A 19,326-nucleotide genomic window follows, 5' to 3' on the forward strand; every position below is an offset into this window, starting at 1 on the left:
TACTGCTGGTGCCTCCACTTCCAGGAGAGCCACTGCCGCTGCTGTTGAGGCGGAGGAGGAGGAGAGCGACTCGGGGTCCGGAGAGGACAGTGGTTCTGATTACGATGGTGGAGATTAGATGCTGGTGACCTCCCCGTTTTTGGCTGGTTTGGGGAGGTCGTATTTTGTGAGTTCCTTCCTTTCTTTATTAGCTTCCTTTTATTTTATTATGCTTTTATTCTCCCATTTTTCTGCTGGTGATTTGCTGCTGAGCACAATGAGGACATTGTGCGTTTTTGTTTGGGGAGGGTATTTGCATATGCCTTTTGTTTTGCATCTGCATTTGTTTTCTATTGCATTTCAGTCACATGTTTAGTGCATTTCTGTTTGCATTTGTTTTTTTTCATTCATTCAAAAAAAAAACAAAGAAAAAATTGAAAAATTTGAAAGTTCATAAAAATCAAAAATATCACGTTTACTTTTGTATATAGTTGATTCGGATTGGAGTTATTAATGATGATTTTGCACTATTAGTCAAATATGACATTCCTTGCCTTTTCAAACTGTTTAGCGAGAATTATAAGTGATTTCTCAAATTTTGTTATGGAATTCATTTCGGGTAATTAGACTTGACTCATTACTTTTGGCAAACTACTTATACTTTCTGAGATATAGAGCCTATAACTGGTGACGTTCATGACCGGTTAATTTAGGATTGAGAATAGTACTCCCTTCATTTCATGTTTTGCACGTGTATGAGTTTTGATTGCTTATTGCCTATACGCATTGGTTTGTGGTCGGTATTGCATGTTTTGAGAACTATTGCATCCTCCCCCTTTCTCATTTTACCCCATTAACTCCACTATAAGCTATAACTGCCAGTTGCCCTCAACTACATCCCATACTTAGCCTACCATTGTGCCAAGCTAGGAAGTAGTAGAGGAATTTTTGTCGGATTAGAAGTGGTTTTGGTTCGTTTTGTACTGATGGAGTGAGTATTGATGAGAAGTGAAGGGGATGTTAATGTTTTAGCCTGGAAATAGAAAGAAAGAAAAATTCAGAAAAATAAAAAAAAGAGGATGTTTACCTGGGCAGAGAGCTCTGGTTGTGACAGGGTGGTCGATCGACTGCCATCACTGGTCGATTGATCGCCAGTTCAGAAGATGAAAAAAAAAATGAAAATGAAAGAAAAAGAGAAAAAAAAACAGGAAGAAGAAAAGAAAAAAAAAAGAGAGAATTTGAAAAATAATAATGATTTGGTTGAATGAGAACGCGCCTCATATGCTTATTTCATGAATTGGAGGCGTTTGTTTTGGGATTTTGTGATGCCTAGTCTTTTAAAGGCATGGTTTACATTTTGAGTTGGAGGAACGGGATACGGTTTCTGATGGTTAGATAGGTACTAGCTTGGCTCTTACCTTCACTTTTTCCATAATTGTTTTGCCCTTCCTTTCCCACTTAGCTTCACATATCCAAATCTTGCAATAGTTCGGCATGTAATAGTCTTTGACGGTGGTTATGCGTATGTACGGCAGTTAGAATCATTGTTCACGCTAGTCAAGCATACATGTTTTGTCGGTCGCAGTTTAGGCGAGAGACTGTATTTTCTTTCCTCTCCTTTACATATATTCTTACCATTTGCTTTGCTGAGGGAAGAGTGACCCGGGAGAGTCCGAATGTATAAGTCTTGCAAGGTCGAACGCCCGATTTAATTCCATGATATGCATAAATTTGTTCGCTTGATTTGAGCTTAGCAGTAGCTGATAATGTGCATTAAACGGTTTGGCATTGACTTGTAGCTAGCTCTGAGATATACTCCTTTCCATTTAGTTTTTATATGGGTCATAGTGCTTGCTTGGGGATAAGCAAGGTTTGGTTTGAGGAGATTTGATACGTGCATATTCTATACAATTTATCTGTGGTTTTGGCACGTATTTCCATGTATAATTGTTAGCTTAAGGCTACTATTTCTCCGAAACGGTTTACTTTGCATTTTCTATGATTTATTGCAGGAATGAGTGGAAGTAAGCTAAATCAAGCCTAATTCATCTCCCGGGGGCAACTTCAAGGAAGCCTAGAAGAAGGAGATTCGGATTCACCCACCTTGGGATGCATGCAAAGGAGTGAAGAGCTGATTTGAAGGAACAAATAGAGCCACTGCACAGCATTACCAGTCGATCGACTACTCCCACCAGTCGATCGATCGTTGAAATCAAGCAGAAGCTGTTGTTCTGCATTTACCAGTCGATCGACCATGCTGACCGGTCGATCGACCAGTCTTCGAGCTGAGAATTATTTCTTCGTGTTAGACTTTTAAAAGCCCAACTTGTAATTAACCTTTGGCATCTTTTATCAGTAGAACGCAGCAATTATTAGGTTATGCTTTTCATTATTGAAGAACTCAGTTTTTAGATCTAGCTTTCCTGACGGAAAACCTCGAATTCGATACTTTGTTCTTTAATTCAATTAGTAAGTTTTTATGCAATTCCTTTCTTCTTTTAATTCTTGTTATTTCAATTCTTGTTTTACCAATTTAATTCCAGAAATTCATCTCTTGTCTTTTGTCTTTTATTTAAATTCAATCATGTCAATCTTGTTCTTTGTTATCAATTTAGCAATTATTTTAGTTTTAGTCATGCGTAGCTAATTGTTTTGATTGGGAATGAGGTGAACCATGGCATAAATTAGGATTGTTTGTTAGCATGAATTCTTCCGTTTCGATTTTGTCGTCTGTTGATATGTCTTTTTGCTAGATTGAAAGATTAGTAATTAGAACTATCATTAGATTGGAATTTCTCTTGAGTGAAAGCTTTGAGAAATTTCGGGGAATTAGAAGACCGCAAGGTTAATTTGAGCATAGATCGAAAGGCTTGCTTATACCCCCTGAGACCGTATTATAGGATTTTTGTTACCTTATTGTCCTGACCATTGCCATGGTGAACCGAATTTCCCGATCCTTTTTTATCTTGTTGAGAAATTTCATTTTAGCATTTAGTCAATTTAGTCAACCAATCTCAAAACCCCCCAATTAATTGTTACTTTTATAGACTGAAAAATAGCAAACAAAATCAACCTTGTCTCTCTGTGGTTCGACCCTTACTATCACTAGCTATAGTTTTAGTTTGGAATTATAAATTTAATTTTGGTACAAAACGACGGTATCAGCTATGAAGCGGCGGATGTATTGGACTTGACCGAGAAATCCCTGTATCTCCTTCTCGTTCTTAGGTCGAGGCATTTGTTGGAGAGCCTTGATTTTGGTAGGATCAATTTCGATGCCCCTTTTCCTGACGACGTGTCCCAAGAGTTTTCCGAAGTGACCCCGAATGCACACTTCTGAGGATTTAGTATCATGTTGTATTTTCGAAGACGAGCGACGAATTTCCGAAGGGCGCCTATGTGGTCGTCCCTCTCCTTTGATTTGACGATCATGTCATCGACATATACCTCCACCTCCTTAAGCATCATGTCATGTAGGAGAGTGGTGGCGGTTCTTTAATAAGTTGCTCCGACATTAATTAGACCGAAGGGCATGACGGTGTAGCAGTATGTACCCCATTGTGTAGTGAACGCAGTCTTGTGCATGCCTTCCTCAGCCATTTTGATCTAGTTGTACCCAACATACCCGTCCATGAACGATAATAGGGCGTGTTCGGCGGTGTTATCTACCAGGATGTCAACATGTGGCAGAGGGAAGTCGTCTTTTGGACTTGCTTTGTTCAGGTCCCTGAAGTCGATGCAAACTCAAATTCTCCCGTCCTTCTTGGGTACAGGAACTATGTTGGCCACCAGTCAAAGTATTCGAACACTTTGATGAATCTGGCTTTGAACTGTTTGTCTACCTCTTCCTTGATTTTCAGGGCGCATACGGCGCAGCTTTTGTTTCACGGGATTAGCTCCGGGTTTAATGGGTATCCTGTGCTCCGTAATCTCTTTGTCGATCTCAGGCATGTCTTTGTAGGACCAAGCGAATACGTCCTTGTATTCATGTAGGAGGTCGATGAACTGCTGTCTTTCCGAGGGGTCAAGGGTGGTCCCTATCATAAGTTCTTGAGGTATATTTCCGGTCCCTACGTTAATGGGTTCGGTCTCCTCAATGATGGGTGTCCTATCCTCTCGTTTGTCAATTTCTTTGGCTAGGTGAGGTGGGTACTCACTCAAGTCAAATTCCTCATATTCGTTCTGAATGGTGTTGTAGTTAAATTGAGACGAGTCATTAGAAAACTTAGCGTTCATTAAGTCGACTTGAGCTAAAAGCTTGGATAGGACAGACATCTCATGGGCAGTTAGAGGCGACATAGTAGAGAAGGTGGCCCTTGAAACAAACTCCAGGTTGCTACCCTCTGCGGGAGCGGGGATGACCCTAGTTGACTCGGCCTCAAAGGCAGCCACAAGTTTGTGATAAAATAGTGGAAAGGGGACTTTGACTGGGATATAAGGAGCGCTAGGAGCTAAGACAGACTCTGACTCGGACTAAGACTCAGACTCAGACTCCTTTTTATCTTCACTTCCCTCTTTGAACATAGGGCCTTCTCCGATTGTGATCTTGAGAATGCGGCTTTGACGATCGGTCCACTTGACAGTTTTCCTCCAGCCTTGTGTAGCTTTCTCTGGGTCAACATCAGAGATTAAGGCGGTGGGATCAAACTGGTTATCCTTTAGAGCAATGTTGATGATGTCGATGTCGAGGTGCTTGATGTTGTCTTCTCCGAAGAGGAGACACAAAGTTGCCCGTTCGAGCACGGGGTCGTTTCAGATTTGGTTGACGCAACTTTGGTGTTGTTGGGGATGAAGTAGCAGTCCTGAAAGATCTCTACGCCCGGGTGATTGACCATAGCTACGGGGTCGTAGATTGGCTTGGGAAAGTCGTTGTAGAGCTCGGATTCTCCCTCGAGGACGAAGTATCCATTGAGAGTCAAATGGTAGGGACAGAGGATGACTCAGTGCTTTTTGCGCTTCCATATTAGGAGGTTCATTTCCTGGATGTCTTCATCGGTTGGCTCATAGCCTAGTCCCGAAGGGGATGTTGGGGACCTTAGCATGTTTCATAGGAAGCAAGGTGCTCTTCAGCGGATTGAGAGGTAAGCCCGGGAAATAACCCTGGTGCATCAGAATGCGATTGACTGTAAGGTTAGAGAACGGGTCACAATCAAAGGGTGTTGATTCATCGGTCAGGGCATTCACAGTTTGGAATCCCCACATTTCACTGTCGTCCTCCTCAATGACTTGAGAGGCTATCCCCTTCTTCATGATAGCCTTAATCGGAGATGCGGGAATCGTGATTGTTTTCCCTTTGAAAGGGACTGTGATTTTCTGATGAAGGGTTGAGGTGACAGCCTTGGCGGCGTGAATCCTGAGGCGTCCCAGGTGCATGTTGAAAGAGGCGTCAATGTCGACCACCTGAAAACGGGCTTGTCTTTCCAGGGTTACAGTTGAGATGGTCAAAGTGATAAGCCCCGCGACCATACGACGGGTACCGTCATAGGCGCGTACTCCTTGATTAGTCGGGACCAAGTCAGCTTCCTTGATACACAGTTTATTAGCTGTCTTGAGGGGAATGACGTTAACCGCCGAACCGTCATCCACCAGAACCATTCGCACATTCTTCTTGAGGCACTGTACAGTAATGTACAGGGCCAGATTATGGTTGGCTCCGAATGGAGGGATATCTTCGTCAGAGATGATGACCGGGTTGCTCAGATCGGGGACATCCCTTGTCATGTGTGCTATCACTTCTTCAGGGGAGGAGGTAGAGGGAACTGTCAACTTTCCCAAGGCTTGTAGCAAAGCCTGCCGATGTTCGAAGAATGTAGCAATCAGTTGCCAAATTGAAATCTCGGCCTTCGTCTTTTGCAGTTGTTTAAGGATCGCGTTTTCGGGAACGTTGGGTCGCGTGTCCACGTCTGGGATGAATTGGACATTCGTTGTTGGAATGGTTAATGAATTGTTCGGATTTTGGTAGGGGCGTCCGGACCGGGTAAGATGACCAATCTCTTTTTCTTGTTTGCCCTTTCCCAGAACAATGTAGACATCCTCTGCGTTGGCTCTCCAGATACCGTTGATTTCGGGATCGCGAGGGTACCTTGGAGAGGTATTCCTTGGCGGGTAGTTCTTGTAGGGGAAGTTCTTGTTGGGGTAATTTTTGTGGGGTTGATTATTGTGGGGTGCATGCTAGAATGGTCGCGGGAGCAATCCTTTCCGATGAGGGGAGTTTTGGTTGCTTGGAGGACCCTCCTTTGGGCGTGGTGTTGGTGTTTGTGGGTTGAAAATCAACCGGTGGTAGGCGTCCTCAAGTCGGGTAATCCTTTCTGAGAGACTGGTTATGGCTTCTTCAACCTGTTGGAACATGGTGAGCAAGGTTGTAGCGCTGAACACGAACATCCCGTCCGGGGTGTCCTTTTCCAAGGCATTCACCTCGTCATCAATAGGTAGGATGAGGTGTGAGCAATCCACAATTAGCTCGTCATCAGAGATGGCATGGATTTCCAAGGGGTTCATCTTGTTATTTGGTTTTGTTGGTGGAGGTAAAGGTAGTTTCCCTTTCTCAATCATATCTTGAATGACGTGCTTCAGTTTAAAGCCAGCCTCCGTGTCATGACCTTTGCTCTGATGGTATTGGCAATAGGCATTGGGATTCCAGAAACGCGTTTTCTTAGCCTCGGGCGGGTCACGAGTGGGCCCAATCAGCTGTAGTTTCCCTTGGTCCTTGAGTCTTTTTAGGGTCTTGGCGTAGGTTGTTCCTAAGTTTGTGAACGCTCTTTGAGGATGCTCAGTTTTCTTTGTTGTTGGTTCGATGAGGTTGACCTTGTCGATTTTGTTTGTTTGACTATAAGGACGAGACCCGGTTGATGTAGATCCCTGATAGCCCCTTCCGGTGGTTTTGGCTAGAACGCCCTTGCGGAGGTCATTTTCAATGCGGGTTCCGAGGATTTGTATGTTCTGGAATGTTTTGATGTTTTGATATCTAAGCAGGTTGGCATAAACTGGATGGAGATTGTTGACAAACTTCTCCACCAGAGTTGATTCACTCGGCTTACTGACCAATTGAGTGCTTACCCTCCTCCAACGGGTGAGGAATTCTGTGAACCCTTCCTTATCATTCCGAGTCAGGACCTCAAGAGTGTGGGTGTTGGCTTGGATTTCGACGTTGTCGGTGTATTGTTTGGCAAATTCAACGGCGACTTCATCCCAAGTGGTAATGCTCTTGGGGTCGAGGGAATAGTACCATTGGCTGGGAATTGGTGTGACACCCTCAATTATCGCGGAAAAGTAAACACGTAATTCTAGAATAAAACTGCATGGATATGTTTGTAATAGGTTCAATTGGGTAAAAACCTGTAATTTTAAAACCTGAACCTGTTATAAAGATATCCAAATTGGAAGGTGTCAAACATACAAGGTCTAACTAGAAGTTTCATAACATAACCATCGCTAAAGTCGCGAATAGCAAATTATACAACCAATGTAAAGAGGGAGACATATGTCCCTAAAATGTATGTGACATAAAAAGTGTTTAAGGGTCACCATAAAATAAAGCCAATCTAGGTCCCAAGGTTACTTTGCTCGCTAGCTCGTCCATGTACCCCATATATGCATCACCTACCTGTCATTCGCATTTTATACAAATACAAAAGCCACAGTCAGTGGGGAGTAACTCCGAGTTCTCCCAGCCACGAAATGTCATAATTAATATAACATGTAAACATAAGAATATGAATACGAATCACACACTACCTTAGCATATAGATGCTAGACAATCGTGCTTATCATGTGAACAACAATATAACGCCACATAGTCCTAGCATGTGAATACTAGACCGACTCATACTACACTATCATGTGAATCACATAACATCCAGGAATCCAAACTCTATCAACCATAGCCGGCTTGCATCTCACCTTCTATGATTCATAGAATAATCAAACAAGAAAGGACAATATATCAAAGACAGGCATAAGTTCTTAGTCCCGTCAATAGTCACTCTGTAACTCGAGTCTATACCACGAGGTAGGGAAGGTAATCGAACCGGTATCTTGGCTCAGAAGTTCTATCAAAACATGGCCAAGACACAACACAACCCTAGCCTAAAATCTGCGCAGACCTAGACATGCGGATACACACCACCGCACCCAAGACCCACAATTTTTCTAAAACAATGTGAGTACCCTAAGGAGTCCACCAAAGGGTTGGCTAGTACTTAAGCTGACCACTTACTCTCAAAATAAGTAACGAGGTCATGCCCCAACTTGGATATAAACCCACCAAGTCAGGAACACAGAGGCTATTAAGCAGTGAACATACACTCGTCAAAGACTATAATGGCCTATCTATGATGAAGGCCGAAATACTCACCTAGGACCTAGTCCCAGCTAGTTCCAACTTGAATACTTTAGCCCACACCACACAAGACAAGTAGGATACCCAATTAACCATAAGAGGGGCAAAGAGTCCAACTTACCAACATAAATGCTAACATTCTATCATGTGAAAAGCTATATAAATGTCTATTCAGCAGACAATCCAACAATATCTACAATATCAATAATAATCCAAATTCCAGCTAACCGTTAATCTCATAATTTATGAGAACAAGCTAAAATGGCAACAAGGCAAGAAGACTCAAGTATAAGGCAACCAATTCATCCAACAACCAACATGTGAAATGATAATTACAAATATCAAGGCATAACATAAAATTTCCAATAACAACCAATCTCACCTCAAAGACAAACCCTCGACCCGAGTCCCGCGACGGGTCATCGGTCAAATCGAGGCTGACTGGTTTAAACCTAGTTTGACCAAACTCGTTCGGTCAATCTGGCCCAGCTCAGAGTCTTGGCCTACTTTGGCCCAAATTACAAATTTTATCGCAATATTATTCTCATGCTATTTCTAATTTCTATCATGTGAAAAACGAAAGTAACACATTATCAATCACCTAAACACTTAACAAACAACAGGCACACATTAACTACTAATGTGACATTAATTCGTCGAGTAACTCGGAATAGTTACCTTACGCTAGCAAAGAGACAAGTAATAACTTGAGAAAGCTTCTAAAACCCAAAATTACTCTTCATCTTCAACCACATATGAGCCACCTAAAATAATTATGTGAAAGGACGATATTAACGAATTATCTTTATATAAAATATGAGACGGAAATTAATTTAATTATATTTTAAATAAACCAAACTAGCGTCAAAACAAATTATAGACACGGCTCTAAAATTATTATGACAACCTCAAACTCGGCCTAACCACCAACTACACATGGCCTCAAACTCGTGACTTAGTTAGGCCACGACCAGGCCACAGCTAGGCCACAGCTAGGCCACTGGGAGTCCGACACGACCACCACCCGACTACCCATAGTCACCCTTCACCCTACTTCATAACCTGACCCAAAAATCAGTCCAAAACAGAACCCAAAAGATGCCTAAGTTCGACCCCAACTCCAGTCCTCAAATGCAAAGTGAAAACCCACGATGACAGCTCTCGTCCCCGCCAAAACAGTACCAATCGTCCCCTTAAGACTCCATTCTCGCGCCTAAAAAAAACAGTCCTAGCCGAGCCAACTAAGTCCGCATTTAAAACGGTTTTAGAGCGGAAATCCACAAGTATAAAGCAACTCAAAAAAAAATGACCTAAAGACTACAAAAATCGCCCCAACACGAGTCCAAATTAGTCCAAAACAATCCCTACATGTCGGTATACACCGTCTCAACTATAAAACACACCAATTATCACCCAAAACAATCCATACATGTCAAAGATACACCGTCTTAAATATACCACTTACTAGCTAGCATCCCAAATGATCCCTAGAGGTCAAGATACACCGTCTTAATCATCTCCACATATCAAGATACACCGTCTCAACTATACAATCGACTAATTAACATCCATAAGGATCCCTATATATAATTATACACCGTCTTAATTATAAAACAGACTAACCAAAGATTCGAAATAAACATATTTTACAAGTAAAATCGAGTAATCCGTTATCGTTACCTTTTTAATCTTCTACCAGACCGTCTATTTTAGTACATACAACCGTCTTATCATAAATAAAGCTGAAAATATAAATGGGTTTGTAAAAAATACATGACGAAAATGAATTTTACTTACAACGGATTGACGAGAACGACGAAAGGAGCGCTATGGAACAAAAATAGTTGAAAACGGATGACAAACGGAGCATCAGTATCAATTTTGAAGATCAAAATTAAAACGAAGGAAAAGAAGAACAAAGAAGGGAGGAAGAAGACGTGAAGGGATGAAGAAATGAGGAAAAGACTGCCACCGCTATTTATTATACGACGTTTCTTCGTCGTTAAGAAACTTCGATCGTTATTAAAACCGTTTCGAGTTAAATTTAACCGATTTAAGTAAAAGTTTCAGTAATAAAACGGAATCAATAATAAATAAATTTAATGAGTGAAAATAAAATAAACTCAGCTAGTTAACGTAAATAATACAATATCAGCTTGAATCGGAATTATTAGCGATTTTTACAAAACTAACGGATATTAATAAAAATTGCTAATTTAGTGAAATAAGCTCAAAATAGCTAATTGGACGGTTTTGTTCCCAAAATCCATCTCGGGTTTACTTAAAACAACTTTCATAAGGACTCGTAAAGAAACGGAAATTATTAAATAAATAAACTCGAACTAATTTCAATAAACTCGAACTAACTTTAAATAAACTTATTAATGATTATTAAAATTAACGATCGAATTATGATGAAATTAATTAATTAGCTAAGCATAAATATATAAATCGTTAAATGATGTAATTAAATTCAAAATAGCAATTAAAAGAATTTTATCCAACTTAATAAAATACGGGGTGTTACAATCACCCCATGTTTTTAAAAAGTTTCGTCCTCGAAACTTGAAAGTATAAATGAAAGGTTATAAAAATAAAACTGAAATTGGAATCGGTAACCAAAACATTTAAAAGGTCACTTATCGTAAGAATCAAAATTCTTTCAAATGTTTCAAATAAAATTTTAAACAAACGATTCTCATCGAGGAACGGAAGTGTTCTCGTTGCGCATTCAAGAACATCACATTCCAAATCCAAGATAAGGTCAAAGGCAAATCATTTGTATAAATCGAAAATCAAAATACTTTTTAAACATTAATGAAAAGTTTTCAAATGTATAAGTCTCATTCATGGAACGAAATTGCCCTTGTCGTGCACACAAGAGCGCTAACTTTCCATGTCAAAGACAGATTTAAAATAAAAATCATTCGCCGATAAGCGCAGGCCAAGTTATTAGACGCCTTTAATAACGAGTCCTAACATCCCATCAACGTTAAAATCAAAATAAGAGAAAGGTAATCTACTCAAATTTTCTTTTGCAAAAAGCCAAAATAGAAATAAAGGTTTCACCTTTAAACTAAAAGGGGAGTTAAATTCTGGAAATATAATATTAAACTTTAACAATGCATCATGATTAGATCAAAGTGAATAGAAATTGGATAAAATTTACAAAAATCTCAGGTTTAGCAACTCAAAACCATGATAAAGAAGTCTATACTCAAAGAACAATTAGAGAATTAAATCGAATTTTCATTTTCAAATCTTTAAAATAGGTTAGGTTTGCAGAAGTGACATAAACTTTTAAAAATGAATCAAAACTGGTAGCTTGAAAGTTTAGAAGTTGTACAAAAAGAAAAGTAACTTAGATAGCATAAAAACAGAGTATGTTAAGAGAGCTCAAACTTAAGCCTCAAGAGAGCTATAATGAATTTCATAGGGTAGAAATTGAAGTCAAAATTACAAGGATGTCAAAGATAGAGTTTCACAAGATACAAATGTCAAACTTAAAGGAGGAGCAAGATGAAGCGAGGAAATGAGGTATGAACGGTAACGCTTATGATCAAGGAGAAAGGAAAATTAGACAACAAGGAAACTTAAGCAACATGTCAGGGTGTGAGACTAAAAGAGTCTAATCATAAAGATAACTAGTTAACAACCAGTAAGAGATATTAGAATTAGGGAGGTATTCAAGATAAGGAAATAACGAGTAAACTTTTATACTTAAGAATCAAATCCAACCAAAGTATGAACGAAAGGGAGGAAAACGATTAATGGTATGAAAGAGGATTTTAAGGCTTAATCCATACGCTTCCTAAAACTTAAGGTTCTTTCTAACAAGGTCACGCCTATTATGGTATTGTACCTTCATGACAAAACGACCAAATCCCAAACAAGGGTCAAGGTAAAATAAACGCTCGTTTAAGGGGTGATAAATCGGTTAGATACTTCCTCCACCTATCTTATCACATATTAGGATTTCCCTAAAGCAAATCTACCACTCAAGTATAAAAGCATCTCTTTATCTCAAGCACTCGACACAACCTCAATGTTTTAAAAATCAAAGAATAAATTGACAAAGACTTCTCAACAAAGTTCTCAAGAAACAACTAACACTAAATCACATTCCCAATCTATACGGGATTGTTAACATCTAAAAATGGGTTTCTTCCAAATTCAAATTCTAAACTTATCTCATGTTTACTCCTAAGGCAACGACGCTCAATCTACTAAGCTTTCAAATCCCAAACATAAACAACAAAGCTAAGTTCTATAACTTTAGTAACATAGGCAACTCATTCCTAACACAAAGAATCCACCAATCGATTATACTCACTTTGTCAAGGAACTAGGTATAAGAATCACTAAGTATGTCTCATCACATTACCTAAGTCTTTCTAACATCACGACTTCTCAAAGCCAGGGTTAAGGGTCAGACACAAACAATCTCCTCAAAAGTCGAATTTTCCAACCCAGGTCAACATTCCTCACAAGAAAGAGTACTATCATATGGCGTTAAGGGAGGATAAGCAAGGAACAAAAGACAAGTTAGGAGTACAAGCTTAGCTTATAAGGTAAAACAGAAGGGAGTTTAGAAGGAGGATAAGCACCAAGAGATTAAGAATTAGGCGAGATACAAAAAGAACGAGAAACATCTTCAAGGAAGTAGAAGCATTCTTCAAAGGTTGAACAAATCTTCAATCCTCGGCAATAGGCACTAAATCTTGATCTTCTTAAAATATAAGTGTCCTTTCAATGGAACCGAGCTACTCTTGGCGATCACTCAAGAACATCAATATTCCAATTCAAAGACATAAAAATACATTTTTACACCAACAAATGATAAAAATAATTATCAGACGTCTCCAATAACAAGCTTTAACACTAATTGACGTTAAAACCAGTGAAAAACATTAAAATATTTTCAAAACCTTTAGTTCAAATTTTTTTTTTATAATAAGGGTAATAACTCCATTAGCTATAGATAAGCTCACGGTCATTGATCCAAGAACGCAACAATTATCAAATGACAATCAACAAACAGGTTAGTACCTAACAAAGAGCAAACACAAAGAGACTACAACATAAGGTCCTAAGTCTACCCATCTTACCCATCTCTCAAGTTTATTATTTTAAGGTCAAGTTATTTATATTGGGGTGCACAAACGTGCGTCGGGAGCAAATATGCTCTGATACCAACCGTGACACCCTCACTTATCGCGGAAAAGTAAACACGTAATTCTAGAATAAAACCTGCATGGATATGTTTGTAATAGGTTCAATTGGGTAAAAACCTGTAATTTTAAAACCTGAACCTGTTATAAAGATATCCAAATTGGAAGGTGTCAAACATACAAGGTCTAACTAGAAGTTTCATAACATAACCATCGCTAAAGTCGCGAATAGCAAATTATACAACCAATGTAAAGAGGGAGACATATGTCCCTAAAATGTATGTGACATAAAAAGTGTTTAAGGGTCACCATAAAATAAAGCCAATCTAGGTCCCAAGGTTACTTTGCTCGCTAGCTCGTCCATGTACCCCATATATGCATCACCTACCGGTCATTCGCATTTTATACAAATACAAAAGCCACGGTCGGTGGGGAGTAACTCCGAGTTCTCCCAACCACGAAATGTCATAATTAATATAACATGTAAACATAAGAATATGAATACGAATCACACACTACCTTAGCATATAGATGCTAGACAATCGTGCTTATCATGTGAACAACAATATAACGCCACATAGTCCTAGCATGTGAATACTAGACCGACTCATACTACACTATCATGTGAATCACATAACATCCAGGAATCCAAACTCTATCAACCATAGCCGGCTTGCATCTCACCTTCTATGATTCATAGAATAATCAAACAAGAAAGGACAATATATCAAAGACAGGCATAAGTTCTTAGTCCCGTCAATAGTCACTCAGAACTCGAGTCTATACCACGAGGTAGGGAAGGTAATCGAACCGGTATCTTGGCTCGGAGGTTCTATCAAAACATGGCCAAGACACAACACAACCCTAGCCTAAAATCACAGCAGACCTAGACATGCGGATACACACCACCGCACCCAAGACCCACAATTTTTCTAAAACAATGTGAGTACCCTAAGGAGTCCACCAAAGGGTTGGCTAGTACTTAAGCTGACCACTTACTCTCAAAATAAGTAACGAGGTCATGCCCCAACTTGGATATAAACCCACCAAGTCAGGAACACAGAGGCTATTAAGCAGTGAACATACACTCGTCAAAGACTATAATGGCCTATCTATGATGAAGGCCGAAATACTCACCTAGGACCTAGTCCCAGCTAGTTCCAACTTGAATACTTTAGCCCACACCACACAAGACAAGTAGGATACCCAATTAACCATAAGAGGGGCAAAGAGTCCAACTTACCAACATAAATGCTAACATTCTATCATGTGAAAAGCTATATAAATGTCTATTCAACAGACAATCCAACAATATCTACAATATCAATAATAATCCAAATTCCAGCTAACCGTTAATCTCATAATTTATGAGAACAAGCTAAAATGGCAACAAGACTCAAGTATAAGGCAACCAATTCATCCAACAACCAACATGTGAAATGATAATTACAAATATCAAGGCATAACATAAAATTTCCAATAACAACCAATCTCACCTCAAAGACAAACCCTCGACCCGAGTCCCGCGACGGGTCATCGGTCAAATCGAGGCTGACTGGTTTAAACCTAGTTTGACCAAACTCGTTCGGTCAATCTGGCCCAGCTCAAAGTCTTGGCCTACTCTGGCCCAAATTACAAATTTTATCGCAATATTATTCTCATGCTATTTCTAATTTCTATCATGTGAAAAACGAAAGTAACACATTATCAATCACCTAAACACTTAACAAACAACAGGCACACATTAACTACTAATGTGACATTAATTCGTCGAGTAACTCGGAATAGTTACCTTACGCTAGCAAAGAGACAAGTAATAACTTGAGAAAGCTTCTAAAACCCAAAATTACTCTTCATCTTCAACCACATATGAGCCACCTAAAATAATTATGTGAAAGGACGATATTAACGAATTATCTTTATATAAAATATGAGACGGAAATTAATTTAATTATATTTTAAATAAACCAAACTAGCGTCAAAACAAATTATAGACACGGCTCTAAAATTATTATGACAACCTCAAACTCGGCCTAACCACCAACTACACATGGCCTCAAACTCGTGACTTAGTTAGGCCACGACTGTGCCACGCCTAGGCCACGCCTAGGCCACCGGGAGTCCGACACGACCACCACCCGACTACCCATAGTCACCCTTCACCCTACTTCATAACCTGACCCAAAAATCAGTCCAAAACAGAACCCAAAAGATGCCTAAGTTCGACCCCAACTCCAGTCCTCAAATGCAAAGTGAAAACCAACGATGACGGCTCTCGTCCCCGCCCAAAACAGTACCAATCGTCCCCTTAAGACTCCATTCTCGCGCCTAAAAACAGTCCTAGCTGAGCCAACTAAGTCCGCATTTAAAACGGTTTTAGAGCGGAAATCCACAAGTATAAAGCAACTCAAAAACAGACCCTAAAGACTACAAAAATCGCCCCAACACAGAGTCCAAATTAGTCCAAAACAATCCCTACATGTCAGTATACACCGTCTCAACTATAAAACACACCAATTATCACCCAAAACAATCCATACATGTCAAAGATACACCGTCTTAAATATACCACTTACTAGCTAGCATCCCAAATGATCCCTAGAGGTCAATATACACCGTCTCAATCATCTCCACATATCAGTATACACCGTCTCAACTATACAACGAACTAATTAACATCCATAAGGATCCTTATATATAATTATACACCGTCTTAATTATAAAACAGACTAACCAAAGATTCGAAATAAACATATTTTACAAGTAAAATCGAGTAATCCGTTATCGTTACCTTTTTAATCTTCTACCAGACCGTCTATTTTAGTACATACAACCGTCTTATCATAAATAAAGCTGAAAATATAAATGGGTTTGTAAAAAATACATGACGAAAATGAATTTTACTTACAACGGATTGACGAGAACGACGAAAGGAGCGCTATGGAACAAAAATAGTTGAAAACGGATGACAAACGGACATCGTATCAATTTTGAAGATCAAAATTAAAACGAAGGAAAAGAAGAACAAAGAAGGGAGGAAGAAGACGTGAAGGGATGAAGAAATGAGGCAAAGAACTGCCGCCACCTGCTATTTATTATACGTGACGTTTCTTCGTCGTTAAGAAACTTCGATCGTTATTAAAACCGTTTCGAGTTAAATTTAACCGATTTAAGTAAAAGTTTCAGTAATAAAACGGAATCAATAATAAATAAATTTAATGAGTGAAAATAAAATAAACTCAGCTAGTTAACGTAAATAATACAATATCAGCTTGAATCGGAATTATTAGCGATTTTTACAAAACTAACGGATATTAATAAAAATTGCTAATTTAGTGAAATAAGCTCAAAATAGCTAATTGGACGGTTTTGTTCCCAAAATCCATCTCGGGTTTACTTAAAACAACTTTCATAAGGACTCGTAAAGAAACGGAAATTATTAAATAAATAAACTCGAACTAATTTCAATAAACTCGAACTAACTTTAAATAAACTTATTAATGATTATTAAAATTAACGTATCGAATTATGATGAAATTAATTAATTAGCTAAGCATAAATATATAAATCGTTAAATGATGTAATTAAATTCAAAATAGCAATTAAAAGAATTTTATCCAACTTAATAAAATACGGGGTGTTACAATTGGTTCCAGGGATGATGGAAAGATCCGGGTGAAGAGTTCTTGCTTGACCCCCTTGATAGACATGTAATCCTTAAAGGCCCGAATGCGATTGAGCGGGTCCTCCACTCCCTTAAACTTGGGTACATCAGTCAAGGTAAAATTGTCAGGCAATTGATCCCCAACGGGTTCGAATCTTCGATTGTTCTCAAGGTGAATGTTGTTACCTCGGGCAAGGAGTTGTTCTTCTAAGAGCTTGAGCCTTTTCTCGGTTTCAGTCAAAGGCGGAGTGTTGTGTTCTCCGGTTTCCTTGTTCTCCAAGGTGTCGATACGGGTCACGACACGGTCCAAGGTGACCTTAAGAGCGGTGAGTAGGCTGGCTAGCTGAGCAGTTGTGAGATCTCTATTGTCATTGTTGTTGTTGTTGGATGATGCTGAAGACGGAGCCATGGCTCTGAGGCAGAATATGGCTCACGTTATCTCGCAATCTGACACGGTTTAATGATGACTAAACACAGACAACATAAAAGACAGAAAGACACTTTAGACCCAACAAGACGAGGGCAGCCGTGTGGGGTGCCTCGGTGCTGACTCAATTTATAGAGTGACGGTGTTGACCGGATCTTGACCTGCGTTCAACGTAATGGCGTGACGTCATTGAACGAGTCTCAAGGTGAGACGACTCATAAGTAAAGACCCATAAGTACGTTTGCTTTGATTCGATAGACACGAGGCGAAATTGGGCGGACTGAAATTTTCAAAAATAGAAATTTTCAAAAAAGATTCGTTTGTCGTTTTATGGACGACTACCGAAGACTAGGGATCTTCAAAAGGTCGACCAGTTGAAAAGTTGTCTTAAGTTTGTTTTCAAAAGACGGTTTGAGTTCGAGTCGAGGCGGCTCTGAAAACAATGTGTTGTTTCCGAAGACGGCCTGGAAATCCAAAATCGTGTATTTTGAAAATCGGGTTTTGAAAGGTTCGAAAAAGGGTGTGGTCCCGGGGACGGTGTATGTTCCTCGTGATTTGAAAAGGCCTCGAAAAGAGGTGTGTGCCATTTTCGGGTTTTGAAAGAGCCATTGTGTCGGCGCGAGACGGGTTAAAATCAGTGTCTTGACGCGACGGTTATAACGGCGTAAAAAGGTGTTTTTGAAACGGTTGTGAAACCGGGTTTGAAAATCGTCATTACGACGGCCTAGAAAGGCGTGCTTTTGAAATGGTTGTAGAAAACTGGGTTTGAAAATTGTCATTACGACGACCTAGAAAGGCGTGCTTTTGAAATGGTTGTACAAAACCGGGTTTGAAAATCATCATTACGACGGCCTAGAAAGGCGTGCTTTTGAAATGATTGTAGAATATCGGGTTTGAAAATCGTCATTAGGACGGCCTAAAACGGCGTGCTTTTTGAGATGGTTATAGAAAACCCGGTTTGAAAAAATCGTTATTACGACGGCCTAAAAAGGCGTGCAACGATTGGCAAAAAGTCCGAGATTTAAAATGGCCATTATAACGGCGCAAAAGGGTGTTTTTTGAAAGTTTGAAATGACACAGAAGGAATTATGATTACATAGCACATAAGCACTCGCAGTTTCATTATATTATGCATAATGCTGACACGAGTTTTGGCTTAAAGGGGTGGGTTACACACAAAGCGATCAAACCCCGATTTTCGAGAAGGATACCAATCCAAACAAAATGTGTAAGGAGGGTGCCCTAGCCTCGTGCACGAAGGAAATGAAAACTCTTTGACGAAACAGAAATGTGTAACGCCAACAGTGTGCTTGACGCAATCGCGATTCGAAACGTGGGGATGAGAAAACTAACGCCGACGGGACGAGCCAATTGGTCGAAAAAGGTTAGGTTGTGGGCCCAGACAAGGAACCCGACTTATGACCGTAATATCTATTAATGCATTTCAACCAAGACCTCATTTGAGTCTCACCATCTAGGGATCACAAAGACACAAGTGTCCTAGTTCTCCCCAGTGGAGTCGCCAATCTGTGGACATGGGCCCACTTGCACGATAAGCCAATCTGTGGACATGCAGCGGTCTTTTAAAAGCCACGCTCGGTGGCGTAAAAAGGCTTTCGACCGGATCATTTTAGATCGGTTGGTTTCGTCTCGGCAAGGGTCTTGAAACGATGCAAGAGATGTTCGGAGTCGCCACCAAGTATTTATGGGATGCTTGGAACCCGTTCGAATCCACTTTATACCTACG

The sequence above is a fragment of the Silene latifolia genome, chromosome 8 (genome assembly GCF_048544455.1).
Source record: "Silene latifolia isolate original U9 population chromosome 8, ASM4854445v1, whole genome shotgun sequence".
Classification (NCBI taxonomy): Eukaryota; Viridiplantae; Streptophyta; class Magnoliopsida; order Caryophyllales; family Caryophyllaceae; genus Silene; species Silene latifolia.